Source organism: Globicephala melas, chromosome 13 (assembly GCF_963455315.2).
Source record: "Globicephala melas chromosome 13, mGloMel1.2, whole genome shotgun sequence".
Lineage (NCBI taxonomy): Eukaryota > Metazoa > Chordata > Mammalia > Artiodactyla > Delphinidae > Globicephala > Globicephala melas.
In genome coordinates this window covers 20,017,239-20,032,022 of record NC_083326.1, presented here as the reverse complement: position 1 = coordinate 20,032,022, position 14,784 = coordinate 20,017,239, and positions in this window count along the sequence as shown.

Sequence of the window (14,784 nt, the reverse complement as noted above, 5' to 3'; positions counted from 1 at the left end):
CTTGGGTTTAAAGCTGAGTAGCTTTCTCAGCCGGCATCCTATTTATAGAAATTTGAAGATACAAAAGCCCCTTTCTAAACTTTTTATAATACATTATACTGTCTCTGTCGTTTTCATGCAAAGTGGTAAAATTTACTTAAACACTTCGTGGCATTTCTGTGAACTGAAATAATTCATTAGACAAAAGTCACACTAATATTTCACCTCAGTCTAGACAATTCTGTTTCTTTGTGCTGAGAGTCAGTTTACAATGCGAACAACACACTTAAGATTCTTAGAGGCCCATTTAGGCCTGCCCTTAAATCTGTTTGAAATCTCAGTAAAGTTTCTTCAGTTGTCAGTGTTAAGATCTTAACCTTCAGTCTAAGTTTTAGGAAGTATTCTGGATTTCACCTCCACCCTGAAGACATTTTTTTTACTTGAGGAGCTTTTTGAGGGAGAAACTGGTCATAAGAAATGTTTTTTTTGTTTTGTTTTTTAAGAAATGGTTTTAATTAGATTGCAATAATCACTGGCTCCTTTATATTTTTTCTAAAATCTGCTTGAAACTGAATCTTTACTTTTGGGGCACATCTTACTATGACCATACCTCTGATAACTATTTAGCATTTTCAACATGGAAATCTCAGCCCAGTCCAACAGGCCATTAGCTATATTTTCTTTTACATGTGATTACAGACAACTATGTTACCAAGCATCCTGCCCATTTCTCTAGCCTCCAATAACAGTTCCCTCACTGTCTTTTCAACTCTCCTCAAGAATTCCTGAGGCCTTGCAGCTTTTACAACAGGGGTCTTCTAGGCTCTTCTAGCTTCTGCTTGCCATGTAGTCCCAAAGCCAGAAATTTATAGTTTAGTTTTAGTTAAAACAGCATTACACTTCCAGGTAAAATATGTTATATTAGTTATCTATTAGTGAGTCAGAAATTATTCTAAAATAAAGACTTAAAACAATAGTCATTTTATTATATCTCAAAAATGTGCTTGTTAAAAATTCAAATTGGGCAAGTTTTTGGCTCTAGCAGCATTGACTGTTAATCCGGCAGATAGATGGGTTTGGAGACATCTGTAGGGCTTTGCTCCTTAGTGGGGATGCCTGGAGACTCAGCCATCTGTAATCAGTGAAATTTTAAACAATGTTTGTACTAGCATTTGAATTTTGGATATCACTCCATCATAGAACTGCCATAACGTATGTTAACTGTATCTTGCTTGTATCCCTCTTAGATTGTAAACTTTGTGAAACTGGGCCTATATATATTTAGTTAAAAAACATGTCCCCAGAAACTGGTGGAGTGTTAGGTCCAAGTAATTATGAGTGAATGAGTAAGTGAGTAAATGACTTTGACTTAAACTGAAGTGAATTATAATAATTATTTCTTTTATAATTGTTTGCAATATTTACATCACTAATTTATTTTTTAAAGACGTACCTGGATTTTAGAGGAAATATCCATATTTTAAAGATTCACAAGTGAAAAATGTAGTTTTTTTCTGAGAATAAGAATGAGAAAAGAGAATTTGTAAGAAGCACTCAGTGTAGAGGATGCAAACTTTACCTCCAACCATTGTAGGTTTGCAGCTGGGACCTTTTAACAAAAAGATTAACAAGAGGAAAACAAATAGTTTTTTAATACATGGAGTAGGCATCACATGAAAGAAACCTGAAAACAAAATTAACTCAAAGTGATGGCTTAGAACTCTGGCTTTTACAGCATCTTCTACAAAAAATAATATATCAATAGAATAATGGCAGAACAAAGGAAAGCAGTTTTAGGCTTCTAAGCGTGGCAAAGTGTGGGAAGGTAAATATATGGGAGGAAACTAATAGTAAGGTTTTTTTTTTTTTAACATCTTTATTGGGGTATAATTGCTTTACAATGGTGTGTTAGTTTCTGCTTTATAACAAAGTGAATCAGTTATACATATACATATGTTACCATATCTCTTCCCTCTTGTGTCTCCCTCCCTCCCACCCTCCCTATCCCACACCTCCAGGTGGTCACAAAGCACCGAGCCGATATCACTGTGCCATGCGTCTGCTTCCCACTAGCTATCTACCTTACGTTTGTTAGTGTATATATGTCCATGCCTCTCTCTCGCTTTGTCACAGCTCACCCTTCCCCCTCCCCATATCCTCAAGTCCGTTCTCCAGTAGGTCTGTGTCTTTATTCCTGTCTTACCCCTAGGTCCTTCATGACATTTTTTTTTCTTAAATTCCATATATATGTGTTAGCATATGGTATTTGTCTTTTTCTTTCTGACTTACTTCACTCTGTATGACAGACTCTAGGTCTATCCACCTCATTACAAATAGCTCAATTTCGTTTCTTTTTATGGCTGAGTAATATTCCATTGTATATATGTGCCACATCTTCTTTATCCATTCATCCGATGATGGGCACTTAGGTTGGAAAACTGGACAGAAACATGTAAAAGTATGAGATTAGATCACTCCCGAACACCATACACAAAAATAAGCTCAAAATGGATTAAAGACCTAAATGTAAGCCCAGAAACTATCAAACTCTTAGAGGAAAACCTGGGCAGAACACTCTATGACATAAATCACAGCAAGATCCTTTCTGACCCACCTCCTAGAGAAATGGAAATAAAAACAAAAATAAACAAATGGGACCTAATGAAACTTCAAAGCTTTTGCACAGCAAAGGAAACCATAAACAAGACCAAAAGACAACCCTCAGAATGGGAGAAAATATTTGCAAATGAAGCAACTGACAAAGGATTAATCTCCAAAATTTACAAGCAGCTCATGCAGCTCAATAACAAAAAAACAAACAACCCAATCCAAAAATGGGCAGAAGACCTAAATAGACATTTCTCCAAAGAAGATATACAGACTGCCAACAAACACATGAAAGAATGCTCAACATCATTAATCATTAGAGAAATGCAAATCAAAACTACAATGAGGTATCATCTCACACCAGTCAGAATGGCCATCATCAAAAAATCTAGAAACAATAAATGCTGGAGAGCGTGTGGAGAAAAGGGAACACTCTTGCACTTCTGGTGGGAATGTGAATTGGTTCAGCCACTATGGAGAACAGTATGGAGGTTCCTTAAAAAACTACAAATAGAACTACCATATGACCCAGCAATCCCACTACTGGGCATATACCCTGAGAAAACCAAAATTCAAAAAGAGTCATGTACCAAAATGTTCATTGCAGCACTATTTACAAGAGTAAGGTTTTTAATGTAAATGGAATAAGTGCCTGTCTCCAGTAAAAGGAGAATTTATATCTTGCCTTTAGGCAGAAGAAGAAGAAAATAGAGCTTTTCCGGCCTTTGTTGCTTCTTAATTACCTTCAGCTGAAAACAATTGTTATGTCAAAGTGGAATATTTTGGGGTGGCATACACTACTATGCTTCATTCATTTTTAAACTACATTTGACCCTTGAACAACACAGGTTTGAACTGCACAGATCCAGTTACACATGAATACTTTTCAATAAATATAGTACTTGTGTTTTCATTTTACATATCTTTAAAGTAACTAAGTACGGGAGAAAGTTTTTGTTCAATTAGAGATCACAGTGTATGGAGTAATAGAACTGGGGTTTGAGTCTTGATGCTATGTAAACTGTTTCAGTGTCCTGCCCTTGGGTGAGTCATTTGTCAATTCATCTGGGTTTGAAGCAGAGATAGCAGTTTGAGGATTTTCATTTGAAAGAGGGGGTCAACATTGCTAACCCCCCCATTCTTCAAGGGTCTACTGTAGTCTTAACAGCTCTTACACAAGTAACATCTTTTTAAAACAGGTCTTATCCAAGGAAACAAATGAATCTCTGCCTTGTCTGCTCCAGGCTCATCACCATTTGGAAGGAAACTGGGATTCTTATTCTGAAGCTTTGCTTTCAAAGCAAGCCCTGGTATTTTTACTTAGATTATATGTTATATATTTGTATGGCTTTTGGCAGAAACTAGCAGAGATTATGGAAGGGAATGCTCAATAAAAATAGAAAACAAAATATAAAACTGGTACAACACTGCTTGTTTGAACTCTAGGGTACATAAACTACAAGCAATGGCAGGTTTATGCCATTAAGTGGGTATAATATGCATCTTGTGGTTAGAAGTTCTGCATTTTTATATGGCTGGAAGCACAGTTAGGCAAATAATTCAAGGCTCAGTCCTTTTCTTGATAACACATGAATTGAGTTGGAATATGCATAAAAGTTCTCCCCCAGTCATAGACCCTGCTGTGCCCTTCTCGCTTACAACGACAGAAGGAAGTCTAAAGCTAAAAGGGAGTGCAGTTGGATTTTATAAATGATAATTAGCATCATCTGTACAGTGCAAGTTATGTATTTTGGAGTTCAAAAGCTACTATGATCTAATAATATAGAGGGCAAAATTAAGCCCTGTTTAAAAAGGAGTTAGGTATGCAAATTGGAGTGCTGCCAGGAGCTTGATGTTTGAAATTTACCTGAGTGTGTTTATTCATTCTAAATATGTTTACCTAATGTATTGTATGCTATTTTCTCAAGCACATTGCATGGAAATGTATGTATGGTCCTGATTCTGCCATCTTTAATCATGCAAAACTACCACTGGCTTCTGGTGGAATTATGCACATGTCAGTTGTGGTAAAATCAGGCCCATGGAGAAAGTCTTGCAATCAGTGGAGCAAATGAACCTATTACCACCCAGTGTTCAGTTACACAGCAGCGCCTGCAGGCAAAGATTAGCAAGGACTTCCTAGGTCTGGAAAGGAGATTTACAGATAATGCTCTGAATTACTCAAAGAAATGTATTAATTAATACACATTTAAGTTGTTTCAGGTAATTAATGCCATGCTATTTTTTTTCTAAGTATATTTCTAATGTTAAATTTTTCTCTCACTTTCCTTTTATGTACACCCCACACACATCCTCCTCATACATCTCTGTTAATGACTTGAGTAGTAGAAGAAACACTGGTTAACTGTCAAAATACTTAGATGGTTATCTCCCACATATTATGTATAGTGTGATTATAGCAAAGAAATGAAGAAACTGCTTTATTTAGTTATTTCTTCCTCATATTTCAACAGACTCTTAGTTTGGTAGATTGAAAATTTCTACATCTCCATATACATTATTTTGAAGGCTGGGTAATTTATATTGTTCAATAATGATTTTAAGTACTTGTAATAGATTTAAAAAATTTTTTTCAGATTCATTTGCTCAATAAAAAATATTTAGTGCCTTCTGTGTACTAGACTTTTTTTTTTAGGTTTCAGGGATACACTGGTGAATGAAGCAGAAAAGAAAATGTTTGCCTTCATGAAACTTATAATCTTGTTAAAAAGAGTAAACAAACAGGCATTAAGATCAAGCAGTTATTAAAATAAATTCTATGAAGAAATAGTACAGATGACCTTGAAAAGGTCATTCTTGAAAAGAATCACCAGGAAGACTTAATTTGGATAGGAGCATCCATGTACTCTTCTTTGAGTTAGTGAACTTTAGGCTGAGACCTGAAGGACAAATATAGATTTAGGCCTATGGAGAGTAGTTCCAATCTTCCAGGCAGATAGAATGATACATGTAAATGTTCTGAGCTGAAAAGATGCTTGCTTGGAGAATTTGGGGGACTAAGGAAGCAAATGTGAATTCTGAGTTCACAGGAACGGTTAGAAAGCTGTCTGTGGATTATGAGACAGGAGCCTGATAATGCACATCTTTATGATCCTGTTTTAGAGTCTGAATTTTGCCTGAAGGCAATGGAAACTGACTAAGAAGTTTTTAAGTAGAGAACTGGCACAATTATATTTTCATTTTCAAAGGATATTTGTGGCTACTGTGTTAAAATCAATTTGTGTTTTACAGGAGTAGAAGTAGGAAAACCAGTTTGGTAGATATTGCTATAATGATGATAACTTAAGCCAGTAGAGTGAAAAAGGCCATGAAAAGGAAGGAACTGATTTCAGAAAAATATTGAAATAAAAGCGAGCAGAACACAGAGATGTAATGAATGGGCAGGGTAAAGAATTCAGAAGGGTTTACGCTATCAGCCAATATACTGGTTTAAACAACTTGGTAAATAAGTACTTTTCTCTCTTTTGTATTTCAGTTGTCCATATAGATTTTTTTTTCCTTTGCCTTCATTTGAAACCTAAGTTCTCAGATTCATTTTTCTTTGAAATTCTTATAACATGCTTTTGGGTACATCATTTTAGTAACAATCCACATGAGGACATTTCATAAGTAACTTTTTTTTTTTTTTTTTTGCTGTACGCGGGCCTCTCACTGTTGTGGCCTCTCCCGTTGCGGAGCACAGGCTCCGGACGCACAGGTTCAGCGGCCATGGCTCATGGGCCCAGCTGCTCCGTGGCATGTGGGATCTTCCCGGACCGGGGCACGAACCCGTGTCCCCTGCATGGACAGGCGGACTCTCAACCACTGCGCCACCAGGGGAGCCCAAGGAAATGTATTTTTGAAAATTCAAATTTTTAACTGACAAGAATGAAATATAAATTTCAAACTTTGAAGTTAATTCATTTTTATATCCACACTAAAAACTAGGAAAGATAAACTTATAAACTTAAGATTAAGAATAGTTCTTTATATTGAAGAGCACTTAGCTCTATATTGGAGTTAGAAATGCCGGATATAATATTGGACTCCAGGGCTTATCTTTGATAAGATAACAAGGGAAGTTGCAGGCAGCCTAGTGAAGAGGTTATTTACAATAATCCAGCGAGTGATGATGACCCATGTCATAGCAATGAGGGAAATAAGAGGTGATCAGAATTTGAATACATTCTGAAGGAAGAAGTAATTTCCACCATATTAAATTTGGAAAGAGAGGGAGGAGGGAGGAATGTCTTGTCAGGAGCTCAGTTCTACTGTATTAGTTCTGAAATCAATTCTATTTTTATATAAATATGTTTGAATTTCTATGATCACCCCTGTGTCTCACAAACTTGAAAACATACAAAAATGAAATCTGGAGTTTGACATGGAGTTTAGATGTCTAACTTGTATGCTATAAGTGCAACAGTTGAGGAAATTGGAGATATTTAAATGGTTGCATTAGAAGACAGGGAAGAGTGGTGATAGCAGCTTACAGATTTTGATGACCTGATATTTGGAAAAATCCCATAATTATTTAAAACTGTTTCATAAGACAGACTTAAGAACAATGAGAAGAACGTATAAGGTTAGCAGATTTTGGCTCAAAATAATGAAAAAAAAAGAAGGATAATAGTTTCCTGACAATGGAAGAGCTGGCTAGTAAGCTCTCTGCTATTAGCAGCAGTTCATGCTGAACGTGAATGATTATCTCCCTGGAATATTCTTGGATAGGAAGAGATGTGAGATCTTTAACAGCCTATTTACCCTAAGTGAGCATGAGGTAGAAGACACATTTTATTGCCTTCAAGGTTGTTCCCAAATCATTTATGGAACACAGTCAGATCCTTGGCTGTCAGTGAATATGGAAAATATACCAAATTATTTTCAGCAATATGTAGCTATAATGGGATCTACGACATGTTAGTATGAGTTCTAGTTTTATTAAATGACTCAGGTTCAGTAAACCACAGTAATCTATTTTGCTTGATTCTTAGTGAGTTAACAGAGACTATTTTTCAGAAAACTGTATACAAGTATGATAATTTTCACCCCAATACAATTATTGTTGCAGTTCATTTCCCAGTTGCTGTCGTTAAAGAAGATTATGCCTTCTAGAGTCAGAACTGTCTGAAGAAATCTGTTTTGTTAGTTTTCTCTAGTCAGCATTATTTAGCAATTTTGGTCAGAGATAAATATTATCTGAAGGGCATCGTACACTTTGTTCTCCATTTTAAAATGTGCAAATATGGAGAAGCTAGTTTCTATTTTTTTGCAATTATTAACTTCTTGAATGAAAAGATGATTACAGCTAAATTCCGTAACACTTGTCAGTTAAGAATTTAAGAATGCCTGAAGCAACCTGAAACTACTTGAGCTGCTTTGGGCTATTTTAGAAAATAATTTGATACATTTTTTGGTGCATTCCAGAGGGGTATGACCCTTTTCCTTAATGGCTGCCAGTTGAACTCTTATATGAGCACATTGGTATGGAGTTTGGTATCAAGTATGGATGAATATATGAGAAACGGGTTAGTAATAATCATTGTCATTCTGATTTTCCCTTATTTTCTTTTAATTACAAGGAATTGTAATATAGACAGATTTAAAAAGCTATTGCTTCCTTTATTTTCAGGACTCACTTCATTATATTACTTCCTGAGCATCTTGCTCTGCACTTAGTTTTCCTTCTTTAAAATCAGGACTATAGTTGGCTGATAAGGAGAGACTTCAGGCATTTTTATCAGCTTACACTTTGGCAGGACAGACTGCTGTGACAGGTAAAAAAGATACCCCCTAAATGCTGATTTTCCTTGCACAATTGGTTCATCATTTTGACAGATAAATCAACCCAAAAGGCAAGAAAACTATTTTTGGATGGTGCTTTTTTTTTTTTTTTTGACAGCACGTACCATCATTGTTGTCAAAGCTGGTTGGAAACAGACACAAACCTATTGTATACTTTTGTTTTATTAGGCAGAGTCAGAATAATTGCTGTTATATGCAGCATATTCACCTAGTCTATTCCATTATCAAATTTCTCACAACACACAGGAAGCATTCACATGAATAATAATTCTCCAATTATGAATCAAAATCTTAACTTGTTCTACAAATATGGAATTCTAAATAAAAAACAGTGAGTAAAGGATCAGGTTACACAACTTATCTGCTAAGCATAGATGCTTTTTAAATAGGTGAACAAGGAAATATACCTCTCTTTGCCTCAGCTTTCTCATCTGTAAAATAGGGGTAGTAATAATACCCTCCTTATGTCAGTCACAGAGAAGGAACACACAACATACCATGTGTGAAAGTGCTGAAAAAATGAACACGTGTTTATGAATGTAAGTTCATTTACCATTATCATTTATTACTCTATCTTACATCTCTCTCATCATAAATCCTAGATACAGTTCCTCTAAAGACAAGAGTCTTTCTCCCTGGGTCAGTCATTGGTCCCTCCTTTATTGTGCCAAATACAGTTAATAAAGGGGGTTAAAAAATTAGAGAAATCCAAGAGGATTTTATGGATATTATGCCAAAAATAGCTAATATATGATAAAGAAAGGAGGCTGAATGAGAGAACAAACTCAAGTGGAATTAAAAGGGGGAGTGGTGTGTGTGTGTGTGTGTGTGTGTGTGTGTGTGTATTTGTAGCATAGTGTGCACCAAGAATAAGAATTTGGAGAGGCTGTCAGCATATGTGTGAGAGAAGAAGTTTGGAGCAACAAAAGAGCAAGGACTAGAGGTGACACAAGGGAGGTGAATTGTGCAAGACTGGATCCCATCCTTATGTAAAATCTCAGTATTTTGTTCATCATGATTTTCTTTGGCATTAACTTTGATTTTTCAATAGTGCATTGAAATAAATACAATTTGTGTTTGTTATAGAGATTCTCAGTGCCTACTTAAACTTTATACCTAAGGTTCATACCTCACTTGCTTTACCTCCGTCTCAGCCCTGACTTGGCAACAAAGACGGAGTAAGGACTTTTAGAGGTTTGTTTCTCTTTTACGATCTGTACAGAAATTCAGTACCTGCTCGGCGTTTTCTCCATAGACTTAGATCAAATAAAAAAATTTTGTTTTGAATAATTTTTGGTCAGACTGCCATTTCTTTGAATGTACCTCCATTTAAAGGTAGAGTCGTAGCCAGCTTGTTTTTTGTTGTTGCTGTTTTGTGTTTTATTCTGTTTGTAAGGAGTTGCATATTTACGACAAAGGAGGCAAGAACATACAATGGAGAAAAGACAGCCTCTTCAATAAGTGGTGCTGGAAAAACTGGACAGCCCATGTAAAAGAATGAAATTAGAACACTCCCTAACACCATACACAAAAATAAACTCCAAATTGATTAAAGACTTAAATGTAAGACCAGACACTATAAAACTCTTAGAGGAAAACAGGAAAAACACTCTTTGATATAAACCACAGCAAGATCTTTTTTTAACCCACCCTCTAGAGTAATGAAATAAAGACAAAAATAAGCAAATGGGACTTAATTAAATGTAAAAGCTTTTGCACAGCAAAGGAAACAATAAACAAGATGAAAAGACAACCGTCAGAATGGGAGAAAATATTTGCAAATGAAGCAACTGACAAAGGATTAATCTCCAAAATTTACAAACAGCTCATAGAGCTCAATATCAAAAAAACAAACAATCCAGTTAAAAATTGGGTGGAAGACCTAAATAGACATTTCACCAAGGAAGACATACAGATGGCCAAGAGGCACATGAATATGCTCAACATCACTAATTATTAGAGAAACGCAAATCAAAACTTCAATGAGGTATCACCTCACACCAGTCAGTATGGCCATTATCAAAAAACCTAAAAACAATAAATGCTGGAAAGGGTGTGGAGAAAAGGGAACCCTCCTGTACTGTTGGTGGAAGTGTAAATTGATACAACCACTATGGAGAACAGTATGGAGGTTCCTTAAAAAACTAAAAATAGAACTACCATTCGACCCAGCAATCCCACTACTGGGCATATACCCTGAGAAAACCATAACTCAAAAATAGTCATGTACCACAATGTTCATTGCGGCTCTATTTACAATAGCCAGGATGTGGAAGCAACCTAAATGTCCATCGACAGATGAATGGATAAAGAAGATGTGGCACCTATATACAATGGAATATTACTCAGCCATAAAAAGAAAGGAAATTGAGTTATTTATAGAGTATAGGATGGACCTAGAGTGTCATACAGCGTGAAGTTAAGTCAGAAAGAGAAAAACAAATACCGTATGCTAATGCATATATATGGAATCTAAAAAAAAAAAAAAATGGTACTGATGAACCTAGTTGCAGGGCAGGAATAAAGAGGTAGACATAGAAAATGGACTCGAGGACATGGGGTGGGAGGGCGAAGCTGGGGCAAAGTGAGAGTAGCATCAACATATATACACTACCGAATGTAAAATAGTTGGCTAGTGGGAAGCAGCAGCATAGCACAGGGAGATCTGCTCGGTGCTTTGCAGTGACCTAGAGGAGTGGGATAGGGAGGATGGGTGGGAGTCTCAAGAGGGAGGGGATATGGGGGCATGTGTATGCATATGGCTGATTCACTTTGTTGTGCAACAGAAACTAACACAGTATTGTAAAGCAATTATACTCCATTAAAGATCCATTAAAAAAAAAAGATTTACTAAAAACTCCAACTTAGAAATCAGAGGAAAACCAAATGTAGGCTTTATTTTCAATTTGCATAACATCTTTCAGTTAAAAAAAAAAAACTAATTTTGTCTTCCTCTGAAAGAAAATAAAAAAGAAGGAGGGAAAGAAAGAAGGAAGGGAGGGAGGCAGAGGAGGGAAGACAGAGAAAGAGGAAAGGAGGGAGAAAATTCCTCTCCACATGCTCATCAAGACTGGATTTAGAAATTGAAAAGTAGTTGACTCACATAGTCCTGAATTGAAAGATTTTGTGTTCACGCTTCATGCAATGAGAAAGGGAAATGAAAATGGATGGCAGAATTTGAGCAGTTCTGGATCCAAGCTCCACCTCATTTTTGACACAGAGGTTGTAGGTTGAAATAGAAGCAGCTTATAGGTTCAACCCAATTTCTTATGGAGTCAGGTATGTTTCTTTGTGAGATGTTTGATAACATTCAAAGGGAAAGCTGAAATCTACCCGCGAAATGATACTTCTCAAGTTCTTCGCATTTACTCTTTACCTTTCCCCTGGAAAAGAGGGTGAGACTATTACCCCTATTTTATAGAGTGAGAATTTCAGGTTTGAAAAAGGATAACTTGTTGGTGGTCCTGGAACTAGAAACTATCAAACCTAACTTTCAGTCTAAACCTTTCTGGCCCCAAAGACAGTGCATTTTGCATTGCTTAGCACTGTGCATTGTTACATTTTCATTCCTACACCAAAGGGCCCTTTTGCTTGTTAGCTGACATTAGATTCTGCAGTAGGTGAATTGAGTGAATCATTTCTTCCTCCTTGAAATCTTCATTTCCCATGATTGCCTTGACATCATTCTCTCCTCTGAACCTTTTTTTTCTCCTTTTTTCTACTCCTTTGCCTTCCACCCCCAACCCCTTGGCCTTTGTTTATTGTTGATTTTTACTGCAACCCCGGATTCTCTTGTAAGCTCTTTCCTTTTCCTCTCTACATACACTATTACTTGGCCAAGGACTTATTCCATCTTATAGAGCATATTGAAGTACAATTACTACTTCTATGCAGAGTCCTGATTGCCTAACTGCGGTCTACTTACTAAGTTCTGTGTAGCTACCAGTATGCTAAAGTTCTTGAATTTGCTTTTCCAGGCATCTGAAATGCAAATCTCAGGCTGAGTTATTCTTCACTCCAACTCTTTTGTTGTAGCTATATTCCCTATATCAGTGATGGCTGTCAGCGCACACAACCAAATGTAGGAATCGGGCATTACTAATTCTGAATCTTTCATCCTAGAAATTTCTTTGGTGATTTTATTCTTTTGTAGCCTTAAAATAAGTGCCTTTTCTGAAAGGCACAGATACCTTCTCCTACTTCCTGTAAGGACTAAAGGGAATATTTCCCAAATGTAATATCAATATTTGACCTATATCATCACAGCCAAATGAAGGATACTTTTTTTTTTTTCTTTAAGGGGTTTTTGTAAATAAAAGTGAAGCCCAGACTATGAATTAACAGAAGGATCTTTGTGACATCTGGAATACTCAGTAACTCAAGAGAACAGCAGGGACTTCCCGGGTGGCACAGTGGTTAAGAATCTGCCTGACAATGCAGCGGGCACGGGTTCGAGTCCTGGTCTGGGAAGATTCCCACATGCCGTGGAGCAACTAAGCCCGTGAGCCATGGCCGCTGAGCCTGCAATCTAGAGTCTATGAGCCACAACTACTGAAGCCCGCGTGCTTAGAGCCCATGCTCCTCAACAAGAGAAGCCACCACAATGAGAAGCCCGAGCACTGCAACGAAGAAAAATCCCCGCTCGCGGCAGCTAGAGAAAGCCCACGTGCAGCAACATAGACCCAACGCAGCCAAAAATATATAAAAATAAAATAAATAAATTTATATAAAAAAAGAGAGAACAGCTGTCTCACCTCTGATTTCCTCAGGCTGCTATTTGTTGCTTGGATAGGTATACATCCTTGTTTCTGACTGTGCTCTCTCTGTGGTCTCATGTCTAACACCCAGCATGCATGCAGGAAAGGGAAATGTGACGCTACCATTCCAATGGCAAGGTGATATTTGGAACAAAGGTCTTTTTTTTTTTTTCTTAGAAGATGTTGGGGGTAGGAGTTTATTAAGTTATTTATTTATTTTTGCTGTGTTGGGTCTTCGCTTCTGTGCGAGGGCTTTCTCTAGTTGTGGCAAGCGGGGTCCATTCTTCATTGCTGTGCGCGGGCCTCTCACTATCGCGGCCTCTCTTGTTGCGGAGCACAGGCTCCAAACGCTCAGACTCAGTAGTTGTGGCTCACGGGACCAGATGCTCCGCGGCATGTGGGATCCTCCGAGACCAGGGCTCAAACCCGTGTCCCCTGCATTAGCAGGCAGATTCTCAACGACTGCACCACCAGGGAAGCCCTGGAAGTAAGGTCTTTGACTTTGGTAACTCCAGTTAATTTCTTCATAAAGGGCAGTTACCGGTTTTACAGAGGCTGAAAACTGCTATTCAAAAATGTCCTCGGGTTTCCCTGGTGGCGCAGTGGTTGAGAGTCCGCCTGCCAATGTAGGGGACATGGGTTCGTGGCCCGGTCCGGGAAGATCCCACATGCCGCGGAGCGGCTGGGCCCGTGAGCCATGGCCACTGAGCCTGTGTGTCCGGAGCCTGTGCTCCTCAACGGGAGAGGCCACAACAGTGAGAGGCCCGCGTACCAAAAAAAAAAAAAGAAGAAGAAGTAAAAATGTCTCCAAGGCACTTATCCTGAAAATGTGAAGAAAGTCATTCCCCCACCCTCCCTACACAGACAATTGTTAGAAAACAAAGAGTGAGTAGTCAAATCAACGGAATTGTCTTCAGGTAGCAGAAATCATCTGGGATTTGCAAGCTGTGTTCTCAATATTGGTTGGTATATTGAGTAGGCATGGGATGTATCTGGGAGTAATATTAGCAAGGAATATATTGTTAATCGTGGGATGGAATATTTTTGTGACTTATTCCAAAATATCTCTCAAGTCTGAGAGTCAGGATTTGTTCCCTAGTCATAAAGGCTTACTCCTCAGGACAGAGCAGAAGGCAACATGCCTTTCCAGCAGATGTCTTACTTATGCAACAAATATGTGGAAAGCTAATGAAATAGACCTTTTGAAGGGACCCTGATGCTGCTGACAGAAGAGACTCTGTTCCGGGAACATACGTGTCTCCTTCTCCTGTTAGAGTTTAGTGGTCTGAGGTGGCTAATATAACCTGCCCACCAATTCATCAGACACTTCTCCATATCACCTATGAATAAAGCTTAGATTCAAGTGGATTCTCAACTTGATTCCTGGCTGCAGCTCTTGATACAAGTAATGGAATGCTTGTCAGTATCTTTCATTAGACCATACGTGCCTTGAGGACAAGGATTATGCTTAATTAATCTTGGTGTTTTTAGAACCTGTTACAATGCATGGAAAATATTTGGCATTCAATAAATATTGCTAGTCCAATGGCTTTACTTAAGCTGACATGAACGTATTTTTCAAACAAAATTCTGAATTTTGTTTTGGTTATAAATCGACAGTCATAATCCAAATAAA